The sequence below is a fragment of the Balearica regulorum genome, chromosome 6 (assembly GCF_011004875.1).
Source record: "Balearica regulorum gibbericeps isolate bBalReg1 chromosome 6, bBalReg1.pri, whole genome shotgun sequence".
Taxonomy (NCBI): domain Eukaryota; kingdom Metazoa; phylum Chordata; class Aves; order Gruiformes; family Gruidae; genus Balearica; species Balearica regulorum.
Window position 1 is genome coordinate 11,171,171 of NC_046189.1, and position 12,134 is coordinate 11,183,304.

Below are 12,134 nucleotides of genomic sequence, written 5' to 3' on the forward strand. Positions count from 1 at the left end.
AAGACAAAATGCATATGTGAGATAAAAAGCTCTTCAGATTAAGAATGTGCGAAGGAAGTTTTATGCAAGATTGCAGGATTTGCATAAAATTATAATCCTCACCAGAAACTTTGTGCAGTGTTTCTGCATGTAAGTCATAAATGCTTTAGAAATAGTTTCCAATCACAGCTCCTAGTAAAGACCACTCTAATAAAATGTGAATTCCAGATAGGTGCTGGCATACAGTTTGTATATAGATATCTCAAGATTACCTGACTTGTACCACATTCATAAAATGATCTTTGTGAATTTTTATTACTGCAGTGTGATGATTATTAATAGACAAAAATACCTGGAGTTCTGAAGGATAACTGTAAATGATAATTGATTTACAGCTGGTGATTAGGTATCTATAAATAGTTTTTCTTTTAACCAAGCTAATCGCTGATGATAGTGTGCAGCCATACTTAAGATGGAGTATCAAAGCAAAACAAAGGAAAAATGTATGTATTCTCCAAGGTAGTCTCCGTGAATAGATGTTTCTCAATGTGATTCTTGATGTGGATTTTTTTTTTTCTTTTTTGGAATAATGTTTCTATTTTTGTTCATATTGATTTGCATTGTAAGTGGGACTGAGTAGCACTGTATCCCAGGATGATTGGTTCTGAGGTTGTTCGTGATAGTAACTATATGTCATTTGAACAACTGAAAGTTGAGTTTAACTCACCTTGCAGAATAATTAATAATACCACGACTGAGTGTTTCCTGTAAGGGGGAATAATGAGCAGGTATGCATCTAAGTCTTATTTTGCCACTGTAGGCACTACTTCATTCATATATACAGAGCAGTCCAGAAGAGCTTTACTGTCAAGTGGAATATCGTACTCTATGTTTTAACTGATGATTATATTCTCAAGGCTCTATGCAATTTCTGTAATCCATTCCTGTAAAGAAAGGCTTCTTTTCATCAGGGCTACGCTACCTTGGTAACTACTCTCACTCCATGAAATGCAAACCATATTATTTAGGCCATATTTATTGGCTAGTTCTGTTTGCAGAACATAGAAGTATTTTATTTATTGCTGACCTCAATGTCTGTCTATAGAAAACAGTATCTCAGCCTAAAAGTACAATTCTAAATTGTACTAGCTTACATTAAAACTTAAGAAATATGCTACTTGGCTGCAGTCCAAATAATATGGTAACCTTGCATTGCTACATTTTTATTCTAAAAATAAAATATTCCCATTTATTTGATGTCTGATATGATACATTAAACAGGATGGACTTTCCATCATTCCTGTTCTGAACTGCATATTGAGGCAATTGTCTAGCAGAGGCATTGTATTGTATTAACAGTGCTTGAATTGGCTAGTTGCTCTAAAGACTTGTATATTCAGCGAATATACAGTAGTTACAGCATGATGTATACACAAAATTTAGTTTTTTATTGTATTATGCACATAGCTAATTTCTTAATACTTGTAATATATTCTAGACTTTTGTTTGCATGTTATCGAAAAAAATGCAGCCTAAATTGCATCCCATGCTAAAACTTTTTTTTTTTTTTTTAAACACAGTTACTGTCTTTGTACTACAGGTAAGAGATCAAGTTTTGTAAAGTGTATAGTCTAAATTTATGCATCTTGCAGAATAAGGTACAGAGTCCTAGCAGAAGTTCATTTTTAGTGGCTCAGGGCAAAAATTCTCCTGCTGGCTTTTGCTATGTATGTTCAGTAGTAGGGAGAGGAATATGAGGGGTTTATGCTGACTCTTAAAAGAATGGATTAGGATGAGATACTTTAATAAGAATGCAGCAACTATAGCAAATTATTATTACTTCTGTTATCTTTGTATCAAACTTTGTGGTTCAAATTAATTGCAGTAAACAGTTTTGCCAGGCAATGTAAACTACTTTCACTGTCTTTGAAGACCATACTTTGTCTTGTGTTCCTCATAGAAACTGCTGTTTTGTCAGTGCTAAGTGGCCGCATTTGTCTAATGCAAATGTTTTATGGTGGTATTTAGACTTTGGTGCATGGGAACACCTCTCATAGTTTCACTGCGGTATAATTTAAGCCAAGAACCCTTTAAAAATATATGTATATAATATTTTATTTTTTTTTTTTGTTAATTAGAATATGGACAAATCAAAATGGTGTTTTGGAATAAGACAATGTACTGTAGTTGAGTTATTAAAATAGTAATAAAATTGAAAAAGGCAAATTGTCACTTCTTTAGGGAAAATTCTGAGAGTTTCTACAAAGAATTTACTGGAATTTTCTCTCACTATAGCTTAATTGTTAAAAATAAATCAAAAATGTGGACATGAAAGGTGAAGAATTAATGCATTTTAAGTATGAAAAAATAGAATTTTTTTTGCTGAATTTTTGCCCATATCTTATCAAATATGTCATGCAGTAGTTCCAAGCAGTGATTGAATAATAGTGAAATACTGAAATGATACCTCATGTGCTCTGCAGTTTTCTATTCTGTACATGCAGTTATGGTTTGTTTTGGTTTTACTTTTCTTGACAATAAGCAAAGCGTGATCCTTAACATTTCTACCTCATAGTCGTATTACCAGGAACATACTTTTTAAAATGTTACATTATAAAAGTTGAAGCTGAATACTAGCAAGTACATGTAGTTTAATCAGAAATTTATAAATAGTGAACTTAGCTTATCAGACAGGAAAATATTTTTTTAGTATTTTTGCTTATTTTTTGAGTTTTGGATTGGAGGATAGAGTTATGTTGGCCAAAGATAAGATACATTCTTAGCTGTGCCAAATTTCTTTAAAAAAAAAAAAATAAATATTTCAACCTTTATTATTCAGGCATTGGGTTATGAGATTTTCCCCTGTATTGAAAACTTCTCTGATGAGTGTTTGTGGTGTAGCATTAGCTAAATACAGATGCCAAATACAGCTTTGACTGCCAAATAGCGAACCTATTTATTGAAGTATTTCAACTTCTTAACCTGCCAATGAGGTGGTCTGCTAGGAGACAGCGTGTTATTCTAGTGACTAGATACCATAAAAATTAAATGACTGTGAAGAGGATCCAAAGATTCATAAGAAACTGTTGTGCATCTAGAAATAGAAAAATAAATCCTCAGATTCTTTTAACAGCACACAGATGTTTAGGTATCTTCAGCTGTGGTTAACAGGAATCAAAAGTTTGTCTGTTCTCACGATTAAACTCTCATACTGTTTATGTCTAATGATATTTTAAACTGAGCTGGTTTAGATGTTAAAATAAGTTTGGAGGTGTTGATGGACTATAACCAGTTTTTCCAGTAGATTTTAATTTTGCTGATATGTATCAGTTCGATAGATTTCTGTCTGTTTTCCCTGGTCATTTAAAGCCCTCTTCTACCACAAGTCTGTTTTGTAGTCTGTTAATTAGTTAAACACATAATTTGAAATACAGTAGTTTTAATTGCCTTGATTTTGTAGAAAAGATGTGCAACCCTGATCACATAATGCATTTACTTTGGATAGCTTTAATATGATCACAGTCAAGTATTTTGTAATATGACTGTGATGTGCTCAGCAGACTCTGGAATGGGGTGATGTGCTGCCAATTACAGTAGCAAAAGGAGAGGGAAGGAGGGGAGGGTATTTTTAACAGAAAATGTTGACTCCACTATCCATGGAATAATAAAGCATTTGTTAAACATTCACAGATATTTAAATTCTGTGAATCTTAAATATTTTAGAAGTTGAACATGTGAAATAATGGTCATAGCTGACTATTGACCCTTTGATTTTAGAGGTAGAGTCCAGTTTTCATTTGGTTGTAGCTGTCAGTGGCAAAGAGCATAAAACGTCTTTCTCGGAGAAATTTGATAACGCATAATTTCAGTGGTAGGCTGCCAAACCATTTCTCTTTTTGACAAAGAGAAAAACTACAAATATTTTACACCACCCTTTGCGGGATGTGCCTCTTGATTAGTCAGGATGGTCTTGTTCTTCTAAAATACTGGTTTTGTTTTGAGATATGCTTACTGATCACTTGTGTTAGAGACAGCAAGTAGGTCTTTTTATTTTTTTAAACTGTTTCTTGTACCATAGTATGACAGTAGAAACAATTTTAAATTTTAATACTGGAAAAATCACAAGTAGTTGGCCTACTTATTCATTAAAATTGACAGGTTTCATGTAATTGGGAGGATGTATCAAAGTAGTGGGTTCCTGATAAAAAGTGTTCTTTCTTTATAGAAATGGATTATAGAAATTACATAGAGCCTTATGAAGTAATACAATCATGTAAAATGAAGAAAACCCCAATAACAAGGGAAAACAATAATCAGTGAAGATGAAAGATGTCAGTAATCAAAGGAGTGACACAGGAAACATTAATGTGCCAGTGATCCCACTGAGAAGGATGGTGAACACAATAATATTGAATCAAATGAGCAGTTAGTCCAGAAAATCCTTATAATTAAAATTATAATGAAAGGAAGAAGACATGGCAATGCTCAAGGAAAATGACAGGGAGCATCCATATTTTAGGAGAGGTACTAGAACAAGAACGTACTGAATTATAGTCACTGTAAAAACCAGGAACTGATATTAGATCAAATTATAATGCTACACAACACAGTCTAGGTTAGATACATGTAACTGTAATGTAGTTTTAGAAAAACTGGGATGGCAGTTTCACTTTGCATAGTATCTGCCCTTGCTTGTTTGTATTGCTATTAGAATGTACCTGCACTTCCAAGGTGGAGGACACAGGGAAGTACATATACATAGTGGTATTTTCAAAAATTCAGTTTTAGCCCATTAGTATTTTTAATTTGATTGACTAAGACAACATCTTTGCTTGTATTTTAGATTACAGCTCTAAGGATTCTGCTCCTTTCCCCTTTTCTGTCTCTAATCTTGCACTAAGAGTAATATTGGGTATTAAGTACTACATTTTCATTCGTTTGCCTCTAAGTTGGGTCCCGTCAAAGCTGCTTTAATACCGTGTAAGAAAGGTTTAGTAGTTGATGGTGAGCAATTTTTGAAGCCAGTCAATGTTCGTATGAGTTTGAATGGTTGCCTCGATCATCGTGCAGACCTGTAATGGGTAGCCATGTAGACCTTTAACAACAATCTTGGCTAAAATAAATGAGAGCTAGGCAACGTTAGGACTTCTATTGAGGTCTTACTTGGATGTGATGGAAATTACATGTTTTGGTTCAGCTGGGCGTTTTCTTTTTGGATCTGCCTGTTGAAATATGTATGACTATTTTATGTCACACATCAGACTGGTTAAGTGTGACTTTGGAATCTGCCAAGATGTCTTTACGAACAAACGCTTTTGCCTCCCACAACTGTTGAACAAAGACAGCTTTGGGTGTCCACTAACTCAACATGTGAATAGTTCCAGTAGTTGCCTGTTGTCTCCCAAATTTCCTTTACACCTACAGGAAAAGGTGGCTGTGCTCTTGCCTAAGAAGAGTGGTAGTTCTCTTGCTTTGTACTCTGACAGAATGAATTTGATAAGATGAATTAGAATGGCATTTTGACAGAGGGCCTTATAAAAGTCTTGTGGTAGTAGTTCATTAATTGAATCACCTGTTTAAAAATACAGATTTGAATCAGTGTTGTCAAGTAAAAAATTTGCAACCTCTAGATTGTAAAAATGGACTTTAATAATAATAATTCACCAGGCACTAATATGGCATAGCACACGTAAAAGAAATATGCCTTAGTCCTATTTTTCGAAGGACTTTTGAAAGTTTTTGTAATTTTTTTTTTTTTTTAAGTGAGAGAAGTCATTGGCTTAATAGTAGACATACATAATTCCTTTTTGGACTGTAGCTGTGATAGAAGGTTTTTAATTGTAATAGTGCAGGAATTAAACATATCAAGACATGCCTTTTAACATACTACAAGTATTTTAACATATCATAGGTATAGTAGTTTAAGTCATAGGAAGAATAAAAATATTGCAACTGGTTTTAACACTTTATTGCAGACATTATTATATTCTGTGTTGAAGGGAGAATTGGAGAAATTATTCTCAGGTGCCTTTCAATAGGAAATTTGTCCACTGCTGTTTTTTCAATGTTATTTGAGTACATTTTGAGGTGGTCAGTTGTTTTATTTGTGCTATAGCCAAAATACACTGTTAGGCTGCAGATCAACCAAATCTGCAAGCTGCTGTTGCCGCCAAAAGCAAGGTTGTTCTTTTTGTAGGGACTGCGGTGTTTGTGCAGCTGCGCAGTGAAGCAGATAAGTAATCTGTCTTGAAAATAATCTTTTTTTTTCTTGGCTTTTTTTTTTCAGCAGAATCTAGTTGTACAGCTGCACAGTGAACAGATCAGCAAACGAATGTGCTGGTATACAGAAGTGGTTTTGTGGGAATGGGAATGAATGAAGCAGCGGGGGAGGGCAGGATCTCTACTTTAAGTGTAACACCATCTTAAAATATTTATTGAACTTCAACCTTAGTTCTAACAAAAACATTTGCTTACTTTCAGTAGAAAAATAACATATTAAAATGCAGGTGTAATTGGTTCATCTTTTCAAGTATTTCATTCTTACAAGCACCAGTATCTTAACAGGACCAGTAGAATGAACAGTAGAATATTGGCACAAAATCAAACCAGCTCTGATACAAATTTTATGCATTAATAGATGTTTTATGGACTACATTTTATATATGAAAGGCTGAAAATTAATTCTTGGTAAGCAGAACTTTGAACTGTTTTTGATGGTTTTATATTTTGAGCTCTGAGAAGCATCCTGTACTCAGCAATTCATTACAAATAATTGTCCTTTTGAAGAAGGCTGTCCAGTTGTTTTCTGTTCAAAATAAAATAAATGGCCCTTTCTGGATAAGTGAAGTAGTAAATTGCTACTGTACTAGTTTAGAATCATTTTCTAGTATGCTTGGGATTTGGCATTTCAAATACTTCACATTTCAGATTTTTAAAAAGTTTTCATGGTGTGTTTAGTTCTGCATAAATGCTTTCTGTACTATTTAAGTCTTATCTGGTATTAACTTAGCAAATATGGCTTGGCTCAATTAGTTAATGGTCTGTTCTTACAAAGTGCCCCTCCTACTGGGCTGTAGATTTTCAAATGAATGAGTTTTACTTAAATCCACAACCCTGTTTCACTGAAATTGAAGAGGGAAGAAAATACAGGAGATGGGTGAGAACTGAAGTTAGAAATTGTTAATTGTAACTCTTTAGATCTGTAGCATGTTTTCCTATCTGTATATCTAGAAGCTAATGTCAGCTTAAGACTGATAAAACAAAATGAGATTATTATTTAATTAAATGCTTTTATAGCTTTCTTAACGTGTCTTTCAGTAACAGAAATATATTAATTTCACATTATTTTTTTTAAAATCATTTATCTTAAAAATGAGTGCTAGATTCATAAGGCTTTATATTCTGGCATTTGTTAAAAACTTGAAATTTCGGAAATAAAGAGTAGGTTCATTTGGATTTTCAGATTCCTGCCTTTTTTTGAACTGAGTATTAGTATGAAATATTGCACAGTTGCTGGAGTGGACGTGGTGGGGGGCTGCAGGCATCTCTCCTGCATGTACATTGGAGTAAATACCTGCAATATAAAAAAGAATTTTAATTTTCAGGAATTGTAAGAAAAACTGTCTTTATGTAGTCAGTAGCTTTATTTCAAGAAATATTTATCTCTTTGCTTTTAAAAAGATTGCTATTTCTCACAGAGCTATTACTCTGAGCAGTTCTTGATAGAACTGTTGGGTGTGCAACTTCTGGTTGCCCATGAAGTCTTGCTTAAGGCACTTTAGTCATTGTGGCATTCAAGCTGATTAACTACTTAGAGGAGTCAAAGATATTTTCTGCAGATAGGGAAGAAAAAAGGACAGAACATTCTTCAGAGAAAGCAAGAAAAGAAAGTTGAACAGAAAGGGAGAGAAAGGAAAATAACTTGGGAAGGAGCATGGGAAGGGGAGAAAGGTAGTGCATTTATGCACAAATATTTCAGGTTATTAAAATTGTTGGGAGCAGACAGGAAAAAGGGGGAGAAGAAAGTTGGGCACTGAAAATATTCTGGTTAGCTTTGTACACTAACAAAAAAATGCTGTAGTATGTGGGTTGCAAACACTAAAATGATAGATGGGGCTTTCAGTTGAATTTGTATTTTGTATGACCACGTTATTTGAATCAAAGCTTGTTGTTTTAAGTAAAGCCTAACTATTGAACTAGTTTTCTAGTTTCAGTGAAGCAGTTGGTGATAAATAAACAAAAATGTCTCCCAACTATCATGTTCGTATTCCAGGCTTTACATGAAGTCTTCTCAAAAGTAAAGTGCTATAAAAGAAGAACAGTTGAAATAGTAAGCACTGTGGAGAAGTTTCAGGAGTCCAAGGGAAACTGAATGAAAAAGGCTGTAAAAAAATACCAGCTTTCATCAGAGGTACATTTAGTTTAATAGATGAAACACCATAGACAGACAATGGCTTAGAATAGAGATATTGTGAGTTTTCTATACAGAAAAGATAACTCTGGTGATGTACTGCTCAGGTACTTTGACCTCAAGCCTCTGATTTGAAAACCTTGTATATGGATATGCAATCAGTACTGCACTTAGTATGACTGATTTGCTTGCATTGACGAATGAGGGGGGAATGCATTTGGCAGCACTGCCCGTGATTTCGGCAATGTCAGTTGGTGTGGCAGAACTATTTATCTTATCCACTGTAAATTTACACCTTTGTTCTAACTTTGCAGCTTGACTTAGGGTGGGGTTGTCCCACTGCCTGAGTGCGTCCTGAAAGACTTGTCTTGTTCTTGTTTGCAGTTCAACGAAATGTAGTACATGCTGTTATTTCCAGCTCTGGCCTACGGGTGTTGTAGTTTTTTTACCCAACACAGAGCTAGGAGATGTTTTTCCTCCTGTCTCCCCCTTTTGAGTGCCGGACCATCACTGAGCAATGGAGGGAAGGAGGGGAGGCAGCAGGGGATCAAATGAGTGAATAAAGGCAAAGACTGACAGCAATAACAGCCAGAATCTTTTTGAACTTTCGTGTAGCCTTGTCCTCAGGCTGCCCTTCCACATTCTTTTGAAGGGATTCGAGAGTCTTGATGTTCTTATATTGAGATCCACTATATATAGTTCTGTGCCACTGAAATGTATAGAATTTGGACTTCAGCTTTCTGGTATTTTACACATACAAATACTGCCTGACAGGTTAAAGATGACAGCTATTTATAATTGCCTAGAGAATAATGAAGCTTGTTAAAAAAGAAACACATAAATAATCAACTCTTAATGATGGTTCTGTTTGAGACTTTTTATGATGGGTACATTTGTCTGGTAAGCATCTTTGTTCTGTAACAAGAATTACAATAGAAGATACAGAAGATTATATAATAGAAGATTAAAAATATTGTGCTAGGGTTATTACTATTTTAATTGAAAATAGTGAGGCATCTAATTGATTTTGAAATTGGTCTGATAATGCTCAGCTCTTGTATTTCAGCAATGAATCATGATCATAGGTTACAAATTATTATAACCATTAGGGCATGGAGAAAAGGTACCATTCAAAGCTAAACACCACAATTAGGGATGCATGACTGAAGTTTAAAAGTAATGTATTAGTAGTATTGTATGAGACAGTCACATGAAAAAGATCATGAGGTTGTGGAAAGGATTATGATCGTGCTTTAGTCATGAATTTCCTGGTAGAGATATTTTAGTCTGGGTCATGCTTGTTTAAATTAGAATAATTTGACTTTGCTTGTTCTGGTAATATTACCATTATGTGGCAAAAGGGGGAGAAGAGGTGTCTTACCTACAAAAGCAGTATCCTTTGAGTAACTGAATTTTGCTTAAACTTGAGATGCTGTTTTCAGTACTGAGAAACTGAAGTTAAAACGATCCTGAAGGATTTGCTAGAGCATTACAGTATACTGCACGTACTTACGTGCTGCAGCGGTCTTCTATGTAAGCATATGTAAGTTTGTCTTTCTCCCAGGGCTTTCATTTGTCTTGCATGTACCTTAACTGCTTATTCCAGATCCTGAACCTGCTCTTCGCATTAAGTAACATTCAACATTATAAATCCTCAGTTGATGAAAATCAACATATTCCTATAGAAATGTGGAGCTCTGTTGATCTGTCACCAGCCATACTCCTGAGCCAGTACCTTTACTTACTGCCAGAATGTTTCTGCTTCCTGGGATGATGTAAGTCACAGAGCCCAGGTTCTCAGCTTGTGTGAGAGAGAGCATATGTTCTTTATTTAAAGGTTATGGAATGAGTTTCCAGACAATCATACAATCTGAGGGTTGACTCAGTCCAGTGACTCTTGGATAAAGATTTGCAACCTGTTTCTTTTTTGCTCCACCAATAACAACTTACCTGTTTCCTCAAAGAAGAATGGAAAAAGCTTCTGGAAGGTGCTTTGAGATGCTTTTAATGTTTCTGTACTAATCCTAGTGATGTATTTATAAGAACATTAAGGATGCCTTAAATAGAGTCCGTGAGTGAAAAAGACTATGTGAAAATAATATCTCAGTAAATTTTGGGGATGAACTCATCATATTATATTACTTTAAAAGGTTTGTCACAGCCCTTAAATCAGTAACTGGAATGTAGGTGATTGAACTGGAGACAAACTGCAGTAATTCCAGATTGATGATTGAACAGTTTTCTTATAAAAATAGAACAATAGTATACAATGATTACCCATTGATCTGTCTGATGTCCCAGGAGTCAATTTTGATGCAGATGCCTCCACTTGACAGATATTCTTCTGATATTACATCTGTAACTGGGTCAGCATTGCAAAAGAGAGTTCTGCTTTTTTTTTTTTTTTAATATCTTGCAAGCATTTGAAGCTCCAGTGAAAAGTGAATTTTCATTTTTTGTATAAGTAGAGGTTAACAGGAAAAACAGGAAAAACTTTTTCCCTAGTCTTCTGTGTTAACTCATTTGTTATATAAAGTCATTAAAAGGTATCCCTTTCCTTTTTTTTCTGATTCCTTTTCTCTGTCAACCTGTTGCAAGTATAGAAGCTTCCAAGAGATTTTTTTTTTTGTTGTTTTGGTACAATAATTGACTGTAAGTGCAAAACATCAAACCAATATTTTAGGAAATTAAAATGGACTTTAAATGTTTGTGGTTTGCTGCAAAACACTTTCCTGACTGATTTCATGAAGAACGTTTTAGTTAGGAGCTGGGGTGGGCTTGAGAAGGACAGCTAAATGTACCATTTCTTGTCTGAAAGTCAGTAGCATTTTAGCATGCGCTGACCAGGTCACTTGCATCTCTGTGAGTGTAGGGTCAGTTGCAGCTCTAGTCAAGGTGTGCTTAAGCAGCTATAACTGCTTTCACTGTAAAAAGAGGTGAAAGCATACTTAACCTGTTTTCCTATTACTTACATCCTTGCATTTGCTGCAGTGTTTTCATAGCATCTGAGTACACACAAAGCAGGGTGGATGGAGCTCTGTCCTTATCCTTTCTCTCAGCTCTCACTTCCTTCTCAGTCGTACTCTAAATTTAAGTAGTTAAGTGTAAAAGCCCTACTTCTGTGCTTGGTTCCTTTGTCTATTTTAGTCAACTCTTAAACTGTTTAAAATAGTTATTCAAGTGTTCAAATTGATTGGGGAGCTGCGTGCTTCTTTCTTTTTGTTGTCTGCTCCTTTGCTGATAGGAGGGCTTGATTATCTAGTACATGTATCTAGCAGAACTGTTGTAAATGTTACACATTCTTGGTACCAAAAAGAACAAATTAAGTGTTGTTAGAAACCCCTGGCAGTGTTTAAATTATTATTTTTTTAAACATGTATTTTAGAGGTTATTCTCTACCCAAAGTAAGTCTCTAGAAAATAGAAGTCATAAAGTACATTTCTTGTCTTACCTTTAGCTTTCTAGTTCGATAACATTTTTACATAAACTTGGATAATTTTTTTCTTAAAAGTTTCTTTTATAATAATCATTCTGGTTTTATATATATTGCTAGCAGATGCAAACAAAATAAAGCTGTCATATTTTGTAAAATAGTGAATTGTTTTCAACTCTGAGCACAAGATAGACTTCTGCAGTGTCCTCTTCACCTGATGTTGAATAATTTAAAAAATCAGTACTACTTTCAGCTAGATTGTGTCAGCATTAACAGTATTTTTTGGGTTGCATAAACAGACATTTTCCATAC

At 34.5% G+C, this 12,134-nt stretch overlaps 1 protein-coding gene across 8 annotated transcripts in view; it reads left to right on the forward strand.

Moving 5' to 3' along the window:
* The window catches only part of SLC39A10 (solute carrier family 39 member 10), a 52,707-nt gene that overhangs the window by 18,231 nt on the left and 22,342 nt on the right, over positions 1-12,134 (forward strand). Inside the window, exon 2 of one of the 8 annotated variants that reach the window (XM_075756214.1) lies at positions 1,560-1,579. The exons of 6 other annotated variants lie outside the window; for them this stretch is intronic. The gene's annotated coding sequence lies outside the window, so the exon portion shown is untranslated. Of the gene's footprint in view, positions 1-1,559; positions 1,580-9,995; positions 10,165-12,134 lie in introns of all 8 variants that reach the window. One more of the 8 variants, XM_075756213.1, reaches the window with a different exon arrangement.